The 15720-nt window shown below is 43.4% G+C and overlaps 2 long non-coding RNA genes across 2 annotated transcripts in view; both read left to right on the forward strand.

Annotated features, from left to right (window-relative positions):
- Positions 1–15720, forward strand: part of LOC117507815 — a 1071732-nt gene that overhangs the window by 397694 nt on the left and 658318 nt on the right. The gene's annotated exons all lie outside the window — the stretch shown is intronic.
- On the forward strand, positions 3655–15368 carry LOC117507828. The gene is made up of 3 exons (XR_004559847.1): positions 3655–3814; positions 12977–12983; positions 15358–15368. It is a non-coding gene; the product is annotated as an uncharacterized LOC117507828 (long non-coding RNA).

Here is a 15720-nt window from a genome sequence, read left to right on the forward strand (position 1 = left end):
TGGGTACCTTTACTTCATTGATGGATTGTCTGCTTTTGACCTTGGCTTGTGACACAACTCTGATTAAAGAATGATGGACTGATATTGGTTGTCTTCTCTGGTTTGAGGTCACCAGTTGTTGCTTTACTACATACATTTCTAGACCTAAGAGTTACAAAGTATCCAAGCAAATTGTTTGTTCTTAAGATAAAGATAGACTGCCTAGAAGGTGGCCATAGTAGTGTGTGGCAATAAGTAATACCAGAACATGCTTCAGTACTTGACTTGCATTGTTATTCATGTGTATTTTCTTTTACCCATTATGATGCATGATTGACAAATAAACACAGTTTGATTATTTTATAATTATGTTCTTAATGCTGCTGGGCATTAGTTTCAGTAAAGTGTTTTCCTGTGCAATGCCCATCTTTGTGTCATTTGTTTTAAATATGTCCTGTGGGATTTTTTCCACTCCAATTATTATTGCAGAGAAGTTGGCTGTGTCATTTTCTGCTCTCACCGACCTCAGTTGTTAATAATTGGCTTGTACTTATTCTGGAGCCACAGGTTAGTTGGAGATGTTAATTCTGCAGGCCTAAAGATGATGCACTCTGCAGTCACTGCAGATGTGGCAAAACAAATAATCTTGGGTTTCAGAATTACGAGGAAGGATTTAGCAGATGACCTTCAAGCTTTCATTTGTTTCCTTTGTTCTTTCTTGTCTTGCTGGATACTTTTCGCTTTCATCGTTGTGAGATTCTGCCATAAAGAAGAGGGAAAAATAAAATAAAATCAATTGCCATTTGGTACTAAAGGAAACTGGACAAATTCCACTCAATAAATAATGCCTACCTCAGCTCGATAAATAATACATTATTTCCCACTATTGAATCTATCCAATAACATTAACCAATAACAAGGAGAGCAAGGGAACAGGTGAGTGGGAAGCAGCTCAATTTCATCCCATAAATAAGGGCGAGATGACCAGCTGGGGCCTCTGTGAGAACCTACATGAAGACTGACAGCTGCCAGATAACTGACAGAGTTGTCAGAGCAACGGATTACCTCAGCTGTCTCACATGTATTTTCGAGAATGCCAACAAGGTGGTGGTGCAAGGTCAGGTCTAACATTCTTTTTTTTAATTCTATACATTTTAAACATGTAGACAGCATAAATATAAAAATATATCTGGCCTACTGGTCTCAACCAATGCAATGGGGAAGCAGGCGTATTGCAAATATATAAAACTTGGTAAAGATTTGTTTTGAGAAAATCCTGTGCTCTGACAGTACATTTGTAATACTATAAAAAATTAAGTTTTGAAAATAAATTTGTAATGAAAGTAAGACAGGTTTTGCCTTGAATGGACGTTTTCTTGAGGAACATCTCTGTCAAGGAAGAAATCTGTCCATTTTCTACACTGAATTGTTTCCTGAAACTAACTTGATAACAGCTGATTTAATTTCAAGGGTGCAAACAAAGCACCCTATCTTAAGTGGATTATTGGACAACTACATGGGCATCACAGCACACATTATTAATGAAGAGTTGAAACTGTATCACAATGGGAATACAAACAGTTACAGTGCTGTGAAAAGGTGTGTGCCTCGTTGATATTTTACACATTTTATATTCTGTCCAGTTTCTTCAGAACAGCAATTCAGGACTCTTTAGCTGATCATTTAAATTGGGACCTTCAAACTGACAGTGAAAACAAATCTCTACTTCATGACATACAGTGCCCTCCAAAAGTTTTGGAACATTTGGTATTTCACAAATTTTAATATGTTAATGCCATTTCAAATCCAAAAAATACAAAACATACAAGTTTCTAAAATTATATGCCTTACCTGAAAGCAAAACTCTAAAACTTGGTATAAATTAATTAAAATATAAAAGCTAAGATAATGGGTTGCATAAGTAATGGAATGCTTTGTTATACTACCAATAAATAATAAAGACTTATTAATCAAGTGAGAGGTCTATATGGGGAAATATCAGACAAAGGTGTTTGCAGTATGGACCAAGCATCTGTGAGGTCCACGTGAAAAAGATATTTAGATACTTATTGAGTACGTTTATGTTCTACTTAGTTTTTCTAATCGTGTTTTTAGCTTCCTAATTTGTAATGAAAATTCACGTTGTGGACCGATTGCCACGGCAACCTGTCCGATATGGGAAAATATTTGATCGGTAATCAGCCGATTAGGGCACATGCAATGTTGCAGCCATATAATCAGTGTTATTGACAGTTTTCTTCAGACGAGTCAAGAGATGGATACATGAACATTTCCAAGTCACTGAAGACCTAACCTCTGTCTTCCTGTTCCTCCTCCTCCCCCCGAGTGAGGAGTTGTATAACTTGATGGCCTGAGGGACAAAGGAGTTTTTCAGTCTGTTGGTTCTGCACTTGGGAATTATGAAGAAATACAAACAGTATAGTACTCTATCGTAAATCTATGTGGAGTAGACAGTTCTCAAACACTGAGTGACTGTGCAAGAAGGAGAAGAATGAGGAAAGCCACCAAGACATCCAGATAACTCAGAAAAAGTTATATTATATTTATTTATATTATAGTTATATTTTAATGAAAGACGTGCAGGCGGATTGCAGCGTTGGCTCGCAGCCGCCGCGACGCTCCGCCACAGGAAAAACACCTCTGTTGGAAGCCTTGAGGACAAGTTGGAACATCTCCAGCTGATAAACAATTTCTCATATACTCACTCCACTGAAAGCCATCAAAAGCCGCCTGGATTTTACAAATGGTTATCAACACGGAGGTGTTTTTCCTGTGCCGCCGCACCGCGTCGGCTGCGTCCCGACGCGCGGACCCGTCCGCACGTCTTTCATTAAAAAAATCTCCTTTAACAGTGGAATATCCGGATAAAATGCTGAAACCGACTTCTTCTGAAACTTCTCTGTTCTCTCACGACGTCCTGGATCAATAGAGCCTGAAATGTGGAGGTTTTAAGCTTGAAACAGGCTGATGACGCTGCCTGAGAGCGCAGCGCGATGTCTCGCACCGTGAAAAGTCCTTAAAGCGACAGAATCACCTCAAAATCTCTCATCAGCTGTTAAAATTTTCACTGAAAACCAGCTTAATTTTTCGAACCATGTCCACTTCGATGTGTCTCACAGGTTTAGAAAAAAGTTTGATCAAACAAAGCACCAGTCTCTCAGCAACTTCTCAGACAAAGGAATTCCGACGAGGGGCTGGACGACTCCTCCCACAAGGAGTGCTCACAGGCGAATGACGTCACCGACAGGCATGGAAAAACTCACGCATGTGCACGAGGGTGCAAGCATGTCTGACGTAAAAACATATGAATGAAATCCATATAGTTTTTGAAAAAAATAAAAAGGACCTATACTTTACGGACAGCCCTCGTATATTTGTGTTCACACAATATTAATCTAGCGTGAGGTAATTTTGCATGAAGCAAAAGGTAGAAAATACAACTCCAATTCCAATGAAGTTGGGACATTGTGTAAAATGTAAATGAAAACAGAATACAATGATTTGCAAATCCTCTTCAACCTATATTCAACTGAATACACCACAAAGACAGGATATGTAATGTTTAAACTGATAAACGTTTTTGTTTTTGTGCAAATATTTGCTCATTTTGAAATGGATGCCTGCAACACGTTTCAAACATGTTGGGACAGGCAATAAAAGACTGGGAAAGTTGGTGAATACTCAAAGAACACGTAATTGGAAACAGGTGAGTGTCATGATTGGGTATAAAAGGAGCGTCCCCAAAAGGATCAGCCGTTCACAAAGAAAGATGTGGCGCGGATCACCACTTTGTGAACAACTGCATGAAAAAATAGTCCAACAGTTTAAGAACAATGTTTCTCAGCATTCAATTGCAAGGAATTTAGAGATTTCATCATCTACAGTCCATAATATAATCAGACATTTCAGAGAATCTGAACTTTCTACACGTAAGCGGCAAGGCTGAAAACCAACATTGAATCCCATGCCGCCTCCTTGTCTGGGCCTCAGCTCATTTGAAATGCAGAGATGCAAAGTGAAAAAGTGTGCTGTGGTCTGATGAGTCCACATTTCAAATTGTTTTTGGAAATCATGGAAAGTTGTGTCCTCCAGACAAAAGAAGAAAAAGACCATCCAGATTGCTACCAGCGCAAAGTTCAAAAGCCAACATCTGTGATGGTATGGGGGTGTGTTAATGCCTATGGCATGGGCAACTTACACATCTGTGATGGCACCATCAATGCTGAAAGGTACATCAAGGTTTTGGAGCAACACATGGTGCCATCCAAGCAACATCTTTTTCAGGGACGTCCCTGCTTATTTCAGCAAGACAATGCCAAGCCACATTCTGCACGTGTTACAACAGCGTGGCTTCGTAGTATAAGAGTGCGGGTACTAGTCTGGTTGCCTGCAGTCCAGAACTGTCACCCACTGAAAATGTGTGGAGCATTATGAAGCGCAAAATACGACAACGGAGACCCCGGACTGTTGAACAACTGAAGTTGTACATCAAGCAAGAATGGGAAAGAATTCCACCTCCAAAGCTTCAACAATTGTCCTCAGTTCCCAAATGCTTATTGACTGTTGTTAGAAGGAAATGTGATGTAACACAGTGGTAAACATACCACTGTCCCAGCTTTTTTGAAACGTGTTGCAGGCATCCATTTCAAAATGAGCAATTATTTGCACAAAAACTATAAAGTTTATCAGTTTGAACATTAAATATCTTGTCTTTGTGGTGTATTCAATTGAATAAAGGTTGAAGAGGATTTGCAAATCATTGTATTCTGTTTTTATTTACATTTTACACAACATCCCAACTTCATTGGAATTGGGGTTGTACATGGATCCACACATTCAGTATATGGCACATTCCAAAGTGGCATAATAAGAAAGATATCTGCTAAATACATTACAGTTCCTCACACATAAACCATGTCTCTCTTGAATAATTTAGGCAATAAAGGATTTAAAAATCAATCATAAAGCACACATGATTAGTCGTGCAGATTTTGTGCAGCTTTGGTGTGAAAAAGATCACCATGATTCACATCACCCCTCATCCCCCCAATACCCCATCCCCGTAGAGACGGTGCCTGCTCCCAGACCACCAACAACCAGTAAAAATCTATTTAAGCATAAAAATTCAAAAAGAAAAAACAATATAGCACCTTCAACTGCACCACAGACTAAAACAGTTAAATGTGGTTTATTAAACATTAGGTCTCTCTCTTCTAAGTCCCTGTTAGTAAATGATATAATAATTGATCAACATTGATTTATTCTGCCTTACAGAAACCTGGTTACAGCAGGATGAATATGTTAGTTTAAATGAGTCAACACCCCCGAGTCACACTAACTGTCAGAATGCTCGTAGCACAGGCCGAGGAGGAGGAGTAGCAGCAATCTTCCACTCCAGCTTATTAATTAATCAAAAACCCAGACAGAGCTTTAATTCATTTGAAAGCTTGACTCTTAGTCTTGTCCATCCAAATGGGAAGTCCCCAAAACCGGTTTTATTTGTTGTTATCTATTGTCCACCTGTTCGTTACTGTGAGTTTCTCTGTGAATTTTCAGACCTTTTGTCTGACTTAGTGCTTAGCTCAGATAAGATAATTATAGTGGGTGATTTTAACATCCACATAGATACTGAGAATGACAGCCTCAACACTGCATTTAATCTATTATTAGACTCAATTGGCTTCGCTCAAAATGTAAATGAGTCCACCCCCCACTTTAACCATACTTTAGATCCTGTTCTGACTTATGGTATGGAAACTGAAGACTTAACAGTATTCCCTGAAAACCCCCTTCTGTCTGATCATTTCTTAATAACATTTACATATACTTTAGTGGACTACCCAGCAGTGGGGAATAGGTTTCATTACAGTAGAAGTCTTTCGCAAAGCGCTGTAACTAGGTTTAAGGATATGATTCCTTCTTTGTTATGTTCTCCAATGTCATATACCAACACAGTGCAGAGTAGCTACCGAAACTCTGTGAGTGAGATAGATTATCTCGTCAATAGTTTTACATCCTCATTGAGCACAACTTTGGATGCTGTAGCTCCTCTGAAAAAGAGAGCCTTAAATCAGAAGTGCCTGACTCCGTGGTATAACTCACAAACTCGCAGCTTAAAGCAGATAACCCGTAAGTTGGAGAGGAAATGGCGTCTCACTAATTTAGAAGATCTTCACTTAGCCTGGAAAAAGAGTCTGTTGCTCTATAACAGGGGTAGGCAACCTGTTCCAGAAAGAGCCATGAGGGTGCAGGTTTTCTTTGCAGCCACTGACTCCACCAGGTGATTTCACTGATTAACTGATTCCATCTGCTCAAAGTGATATTAATCAGTAAAATCACCTGGTGGAGTCAGTGGCTGCAAAGAAAACCTGCACCCTCATGGCTCTTTCTGGAACAGGTTGCCTACCCCTGCTCTATAAAAAAGCCCTCCGTAAAGCTAGGACATCTTACTACTCATCACTAATTGAAGAAAATAAGAACAACCCCAGGTTTCTTGTCAGCACTGTAGCCAGGCTGACAAAGAGTCAGAGCTCTACTGAGCCAAGTATTCCTTTAACTTTAACTAGTAATGACTTTATGACTTTCTTTGCTAATAAAATTTTAACTATTAGAGAAAAAATTACTCATAACCATCCCAAAGACATATTGTTATCTTTGGCTGCTTTCAGTAATGCTGGTATTTGGTTAGACGCTTTCTCTCCGATTGTTCTGTCTGAGTTATTTTCATTAGTTACTTCCTCCAAACCATCAACATGTCTATTAGACCCCATTCCTACCAGGCTGCTCAAGGAAGCACTACCATTAATTAATGCTTTGATCTTAAATATGATCAATCTGTCTTTATTAGTTGGCTATGTACCACAGGCTTTTAAGGTGGCAGTAATTAAACCATTACTTAAAAAGACATCACTTGACCCAGCTATCTTGGCTAATTATAGGCCAATCTCCAACCTTACTTTTCTCTCAAAATTCTTGAAAGGGTAGATGTAACACAGCTAACTGATCATCTGCAGAGGAATGGTCTATTTGAAGAGTTTCAGTCAGGTTTTAGAATTCATCATAGTACAGAAACAGCATTAGTGAAGGTTACAAATGATCTTCTTATGGCCTCAGAGAGTGGACTCATCTCTGTGCTTGTCCTGTTAGACCTCAGTGCTGCTTTTGATACTGTTGACCATAAAATTTTATTACAGAGATTAGAGCATGCCATAGGTATTAAAGGCACTGCACTGCGGTGGTTTGAATCATATTGATCTAATAGATTACAATTTGTTCATGTAAATGGGGAGTCTTCTTCACAGACTAAGGTTAATTATGGAGTTCCACAAGGTTCGGTGCTAGGACCAATTCTATTCACTTTATACATGCTTCCCTTGTATTATTAGAAAGCATTGCTTAAATTTTCATTGTTACGCAGATGGTACCCACCTTTATCTATCCATGAAGCCAGAGGACACACACCAATTAGTTAAACTGCAGGAATGTCTTACAGACATAAAGACATGGATGACCTCTAATTTCCTGCTTTTAAACTCAGATAAAACTGAAGTTATTGTACTTGGCCCCACAAATCTTAGAAACATGGTGCCTAACCAGATCCTTACTCTGGATGGCATTACCCTGACCTCTAGTAATACTGTGAGAAATCTTGGAGTCATTTTTGATCAGGATATGTCATTCAATGCGCATATTAAACAAATATGTAGGACTGCTTTTTTGCATTTGCGCAATATCTCTAAAATTAGAAAGGTCTTGTCTCAGAGTGATGCTGAAAAACTAATTCATGCATTTATTTCCTCTAGGCTGGACTATTGTAATTCATTATTATCAGGTTGTCCTAAAAGTTCCCTGAAAAGCCTTCAGTTAATTCAAAATGCTGCAGCTAGAGTGCTAACAGGGACTAGAAGGAGAGAGCATATCTCGCCCATATTGGCCTCTTTTCATTGGCTTCCTGTTAATTCTAGAATAGAATTTAAAATTCTTCTTCTTACTTATAAGGTTTTGAATAATCAGGTCCCATCTTATCTTAGGGACCTCATAGTACCATATCACCCCAATAGAGCGCTTCGCTCTCAGACTGCAGGCTTACTTGTAGTTCCTAGGGTTTTTAAGAGTAGAATGGGAGGCAGAGCCTTCAGCTTTCAGGCTCCTCTCCTGTGGAACCAGCTCCCAATTCGGATCAAGGAGACAGGCACACTCTCTACTTTTAAGATTAGGCTTAAAACTTTCCTTTTTGCTAAAGCTTATACAGTAGTTAGGGCTGGATCAGGTCACCCTGAACCATCCCTTAGTTATGCTGCTATAGATTTAGACTGCTGGGGGGTTCCCATGATGCACTGAGTGTTTTTTTGCCTTTATGCATCTCCACCACAGACATGCTGCTTTTGGAAATATGTGAACCTTTCCACGCTTGCTCAGAACACATGTAAGTCAAACGAACTGTAAGTCAAGCCTCTGCCAGAAAGTCTAGCTCCACCCACATGATGACACATGATGACACACGTCTATGAGACAAATATTTTGGGGACATCGTAAATTAACTGCATCAGTGTGTGTCTGGGTGTGCTGCATAACATTTTGCGGCAAACATGCCCGTCTTACTCTTTGACAAAAAGCACAATGTTTCAGCAAAAGGACAGCTCCCTTGTGAGTGAGAGCAAAAAGAAAGACAGTCATAAACGTATGCAACATACACAACACATCAAGAAAAAAATCACAAAGTGCTTCACATAAGAACACTCAGTCACTCATCTTCAACCGCTTTGTCCAATTAAAGGTTGCAGGGGGGTGGAGCCTATCCCAGCACCCACAGAGCATGAGGTGGGGTACACTCTGGACAGGGCTCCAGTCTGCCGCAGGGCCACATATAGACAAACAAACACATCAACGCCCGCATGCACACCTACAGAACATTTAAAGTTTCCAATCTACCTAACCTGTGTGTATTTGGATGTGGGAGGAAGCTGGAGCACCCAGAGAGAACCCACGTAAACACGGAGAGAACACACAAACTCCACACCGAAAGGCCACAGGTGAAAATCAGACCCATGACCTTCTCGCTATGAGGCAACAGTGCTAAACACTAAGCCAAAGTACTGCCCCACATAAGAACAAACACATTTAAAATGGCAAAAACATGAAACAGATAGGTAAAAAACAGCCTATACAAATGTGTCTTGAGTTTCACAGGGTGCATCAATGCCTCTAACACGTCTTATATACGATACATCCGAAAAGTATTCACAGCACTTCATTTTTCCACATTTTGCTGTTACAGTCTTATTCCAAAATGGAATAAATTAATTTGTTCCCCTCAAAATTCTACTCACAACACCCCATAATGACAACATGAAAAAAGTATTGTTTTTAATTTTTGCAAAATTATTAAAAATTTAATAAAACTTTTTTGGCAGAGTTAATAAAAACTAAGACATCACATACATAAGTGTGCACATCCTTTGCTCAATACTTCATTGATGCACCTTTGACAGCAATTACAGTTTCAAGGCTTTCTTGAATACTCCCCCTCTAGCTGCAACTTTATCGTGGTGGGGGAGTTTGCATACCCGGATGATCCTAGGAGCTATGTTGCTGGGGGCTTTGTGCCCCTTGTAGGGTCTCCCAAGGCAAACAGGTCCTAGGTGACGGGTCAGACTAAGGGCAGTTCAGAAGCTCCCATGACCAGTAAAAAAATCAAGAATCGAGACATCACCCGGTATGGCGGAGCCGGGGCCCCACCCTGGAGCCAGGCCTCGGGTTAGGGCTCGTGCACGAGCGCCTGGTGGTCGGGCCTTAGCCCATGGGGCACAGCCGGGCTCAGCCCAAATGAGCAACATGGGCCTGCCCTCCTGTGGGTTCACCACCTGCAGAGGGGGCCATGGGGGTCGGGTGCAGAGAGGATTGGGTGGCGGTCCAGGGCGGGTGGCCCAGCGGCCCGGTCCGCGCTCACAGCCCCTGGCTGTTGGGACATGGAATGTCACCTTGCTGGTGGGGAAGGAGCCTGAGCTTGTGCGGGAGATTGAGAGATACCGACTAGAGATAGTCGGGCTCACCTCCACGCACAGCTTGGCCTCTGGCACCCAACTCCTGGAGAGGGGGTGAACGCTCCACTTTTCTGGCGTTGCCCACGGGGAGAGGTGGAGAGCTGGGGTCGCATTGCTTATTGCTCCACTGCTCAGTCGCCATGTGTTGGAGTTCACTCCGGTGAACAATAGGGTCGCATCCCTACACCTTCGGGTTAGGGACAGGTCTCTCACTGTTGTCTCGGCCTACGGGCCGAGCAGCAGTGCAGAGTACCCAACCTTCTTGGAGTCCCTGGGAGGGGTACTAGATAGCGCTCCGAATGGGGACTTCATTGTTCTCCTAGGGGATTTCAATGCCCATGTGGGCAACGACAGTAAGACTTGGAGGGGGGTGATCGGGAAGCATGGCCTCCCCGATCTGAACCCGAGTGGTGTTCAGTTGTTGGACTTCTGTGCTAGTCACAGTTTGTCCATCACGAACACCATGTTCGAGCACAAGGGTGTCCATAAGTGCACGTGGCACCAGGACACCCTGAGCCGCAGGTCGATGATCGACTTTGTAGGTGTATCATCTGACCTTCGGCCACGCGTCTTGGACACTCGAGTGAAGAGAGGGGCTGAGCTGTCGACCGATCACCACCTGGTGGTGAGTTGGATCCGCTGGGAAGGGAGGAAGCCAGTCAGACCTGGCAGGCCCAAACGTATCGTGAGGGTCTGCTGGGAACGACTGGCGGAACCCTCTGTCAGCGAGGGCTTCAACTCCCACCTCCGGGAGAGCTTCTCCCAGATCCCGGGGGAGGTTAAAGACATGGAGTCCGAGTGGACCATGTTCTCCACCTCCATTGTCGATGCGGCCGCTCATAGCTGTGATCACAAGGTCTCTGGTGCCTGCCGTGGTGGCAATCCCCGAACCCGGTGGTAGACGCCGGACATAAGGGATGCCGTCAAGCTGATGAAGGAGTCCTACTTGTCTTTGTTAGTAGGTGGGACCCCAGAGGCAGCTGACAGGTACCGGCAGGCCAAGCATGCTGCAGCCCGTGCAGTCACAGAGGCAAAAACTCGAGTCTGGGAGGAGTTCGGGGAGGCTATGGAGGAGGACTACTGGTTGGCCTTGAAGAAATTCTGGCAAACTGTCTGAGGCCTCAGGAGGCAGAAGCAGGTCTCCACCAGCACTGTCTATGGTGCGGGTGGAGAGCTGTTGACCCTGACTGGGGATGTTGTCGGGCGGTGGAAGGAATACTTCGAGGATCTCCTCAATCCCATCGTCACGCCTTCCGAAGAGGAAGCAGAGACTGGGGACTCAGAGGCAGACTCATCCATTACCCAGGTCAAAGTCACAGAGGTGGTTAGAAAGCTCCTCGGTGGCAAGGCTCCTGGGGTGGATGAAGTCGTCCTGAGTACCTTAAGTCTCTGGATGTTGTGGGACTGTCTTGGCTGACACGCCTCTGCAACATCGTGTGGCGGTCAGGGACAGTGCCTCTTTATTGGCAGACCGGGGTGGTGGTCCCTCTGTTTAAGAAGGGGGATTGGAGGGTGTCTTCCAACTACAGGGGGATCACACTCCTCAGCCTTCCCGGTAAGGTCTATTCCGGAGTACTGGAGAGGAGAATTCAACCAATAGCTTAACCTCTGATTCAGGAGGAGCAGTGTGGTTTTCGTCCTGGTCGCGGCACAGTGGACCAGCTCTACACGCTGCATCGGGTGCTCGAGGGTTCATGGGAGTTCGCCCAAGCAGTCCACATGTGCTTTGTGGATCTGGAGAAGGCGTTCCACCGTGTCCCTCGGGGCACCCTGTGGGGGGTACTCCGGGAGTACGAAGTCCTGGGTCCTTTGCTAAGGGCTATCCAGTCCCTGTACGACCGCAGCAGGAGCTTGCTTCGCATTGCCGGTAGTAAGTCAAACCTGTTTCCAGTGCACATTGGCCTCCGCCAGGGCTGCCCTTTGTCACCGGTTCTGTTCATTATCTTTATGGACAGAATTTCTAGGCACAGCCAGGGTGTAGAGGGGGTCTGGTTTGGGAACCACAGAATCTCGTCTCTGCTGTTTGCAGACGATGTGGTTCTGTTGGCTTCGTCAAATCAGGACCTTCAGCATGCACTGGGGCGGTTTGCAGCCGAGTGTGAAGCGTCCGGGATGAAATTCAGCACCTCCAAATCTGAGGCCATGGTTCTTGACCAGGAAAAGGTGCTTTGCCCTCTACAGGTCGGTGGAGTGTCCTTGTCTCAAGTGGAGGAGTTTAAGTATCTCGGGGTCTTGTTCACGAGTGAGGGACGGATGGAGCATGAGATCGATAGACGGATCGGTGCAGCATCTGCAGTGATGCTGTCGCTGTATCTGACCGTCGTGGTGAAGAGAGAGCTGAGTAGAGGGGCAAAGCTCTCGATTTACCGATCGATCTACATTCCGATGCTCACCTATGGTCATGAGATTTGGCTCATGACCGAAAGAATGAGATCGCGAGTACAAGCGGCCGACATGGGTTTCCTCCACAGGATGGCTGGGCGCTCCCTTAGAGATAGGTTGAGGAGCTCACTCACTCGGGAGGAGCTCGGAGTCGAGCCGCTGCTCCTCCACGTCGAAAGGAACCAGTTGAGGTGGCTCGGGCATCTTTTTGGGATGCCCCCTGGATGTCTCGCTGGAGAGGTGTTCCGGGCACGTCCCATCGGGAGGAGGACACGCTGGAGGGACTATGTCTCTCGGCTGGCTTGGGAACGCCTTGGGGTTCCCTCGGAGACGATGGGGGAGGTGTGCGTGGATCGGGAGGTCTGGGTGGCTTTGCTTGAGCTGCTGCCCCCGCGACCCGACTCTGGATAAAGCGGTAGAAAATGGACTGATGGATGGATGGATGGATGGCTTTCTTGAATATGATACCACAAGCTTGACACCCTTGTCTTTGGGCAGTTACGCCCATTCCTCTTTGAAGCACCTCTCAAGCTCCATCAGATTCGATGGAGAGCATCAGTGCACAGCCATTTTCAGATCTCTCCAGAGATATTCAATGCAATTCAGGTCTGGGCTCTGGGTGGGCTACACAAGGACATTCACAGATTTGTCCTAGAGGCCACTCCTTTGATATCTTGGGTGTGTGCTTAAGGTTGTTGTCCTGCTGAAAGATAAACCGTTGCACCAGTCTGACGTCAAGAGTGCCGTAGAGCAGGTTTTCATCCAGGATGTGTCTGTACATTGCTGCATTTTATTTATTTATTTATTTTTCATTTATATAGCGCCAAATCACAACAGAGTTGCCTCAAGGTGTTTCACAGAAGTAAGGTCTAACCTTACTAACCTCCTGAGCAGCAGTGGCAAGGAAAAACTCCCTCTGAGGAAGAAACCTCAAGCAGACTAGACTCAAAGGGGTGACCCTTTGCTTGGGCCATGCTACAGACACAAATTACAGAACAATTCACAAAACGTATATACAAGAAATGCTGTTGCATTCATCTTCCCTTCAATCCTGACTAGTCTCCCAGCTTCTGCCAATCAAAAACATCCCACTTTATGATGCTGCCACATGTCTGGCATCCACAGCAATGAGTTCAATATTTGCCTCATCAGAGCAGTGAATTTTGTTTATCATGGTCTTAGAGTACTTCATTTCCATTTTGACAAACTCCAGGTGGGCTGCCATGTGCCTTTCACTAAGGAGTGGTTTCTGTCTGGCAACTCTACCATGCAGGCCTGATTGGTGGATTACTACAGAATTTTTTTTGTTTTGTTTTGTTGTTTTTTTTTCTGGAAGGTTCTCCTCTCTGCACACTCTGACAGAGTGAACATCAAGGGAAGGGTCCTGGTGCATCCAAACATCTTCCATTTATGGACTATGGAGGCCACTGTGCTCATTGGGACATTCAAAGCAGCAGAAATGTTTCTGTACCCTTTCACAGGCTGATGCCTCAAGACAATCATGTCTCAGAGATCTACAGACTATTCCTTTGACTTCATGCTTGGTTTGTGCTCTGACAGGCACTTATATGGAAACAGGTGTGTGCCTTTCCAAATCATGTGTAATTAAATGCATTTACTCCAGGTGGACTCCAATAAGCTATTGAAACATGTCAAGGATGATCAGTGGAAACATGTTGCAGGAAACAGTAATACATATGTACAGTTGTGCTCAAACATTTGCATACCCTGGCAGACTTTTTGACCAGACTTCTTGGCCAATTTTCAGAGAATATAAATGTTAACAATAACTTTTTTCACTCGTGGTTCATGGTTGTGTGAAGCCATTTATTGTCAAACAACTGTGTTTATTCTTTTTAAATCATAATGACAACAGAAACCAACCAAATGACCCTGATCAAAAGTTTTCATACACTGGTGATTTTGGCCAGATAACATGTACACATGTTGACACAAACAGGTTTGAATGGCTACAAAAGGTAATCATCCTCAACTGTGATCTGTTTGCTTGTAATGTGTGTGTGTATATGAAAGGTCAATGAATCTCTGGGTTCCTGACAGACCCTTACATCTTTCATCCAGTGTTGCACTGACATTTCTGCTTTCTGAGTTATGGAGAAAACATAAGAATTGTCAATGAAAAGGTAATTGAACTATATAAAAGAGGAAAGAGGGGATATAAAAAGAGATCCAATGGACTGAGAATGCCAATCAGCAGTGTTGAAACTCAAAATAAGAAGTGAAAATTGAGGGATTCTGTTGGAACCAAACCACAGTCAGGTAAATCAATAAAAAATTCAGCAGCAACCACCAGGAAAATTGTTTGGAATGCAAAGAAAATCCATAAATGACTTCAGCTCAAATATAGGTGTCTTAAAAAAAAAAAAAAAAAAAAGTGGTGTGGCTGTTTCAAAATGTGAAGGTTCTGGAGTGGCCATCTCAGTCACCTGACCTCAATATCACTGAGCAACTCTGGGGAGACCTCAAATGTGCAGTTCATGCAAGACAGCACAGGAATTTATAGGAACTGGAGACTTTTTGCCAAGACAAATGGGCAGATTTACCATCAGTGGTCAAGCTTTCTGCTTTGTGTCAAAAGTCTGGCAGCAGCATTTTGAACCAATTGGAGACGCCTATTGCTGGACTGCGGTAAACCAGAAAATAGAACATTGCAGTAGTCCAATCTAGGAAAGACAAATGCATGAATCAGGGTCTCAGCATCAGCCATAGACAGGATGGGACAAATCTTCCCTATATTTCGCAGGTGAAGAAAGCAGTCCTCGTAATATCTCTAATGTGGAGGTCAAAGGCCAACGTAGGATCAAAAAAAAAAAACAGTTTCTGTTGGCATTATAATTTAAAAAGAGTAAATACAGTTGACAAGAAATGGTTTCAAACAACTACTAAATCAGTAAAGACACGCACATGCGAGATGTGTAAAAAAAAAAGGGTGTGTTGGATGAAAAAGGAACAAATATCAAAACAGAAAATCCACACAACCTGAAAATGAAGCACTGTGAATACTTTCACTTTATGTAATTGCATTTTTCTCACAATGTCCACCACCACAGTCTTGGAGAGGACAGTGACAGAGTCTTCTAAATAACAGACAGTCTTATCTATGTGTCCAGCAGGCTTTATCTGCTCATGAGCATGATAGATAGATAGATAGATAGATAGATAGATAGATAGATAGATAGATAGATAGATAGATAGATAGATAGATAGACAGACAGACAGACAGACAGACAGACAGACAGACAGACAGACAGATAGATAGATAGATAGATAGATA

The sequence above is a fragment of the Thalassophryne amazonica genome, chromosome 1 (genome assembly GCF_902500255.1).
Source record: "Thalassophryne amazonica chromosome 1, fThaAma1.1, whole genome shotgun sequence".
Taxonomy (NCBI): Eukaryota; Metazoa; Chordata; class Actinopteri; order Batrachoidiformes; family Batrachoididae; genus Thalassophryne; species Thalassophryne amazonica.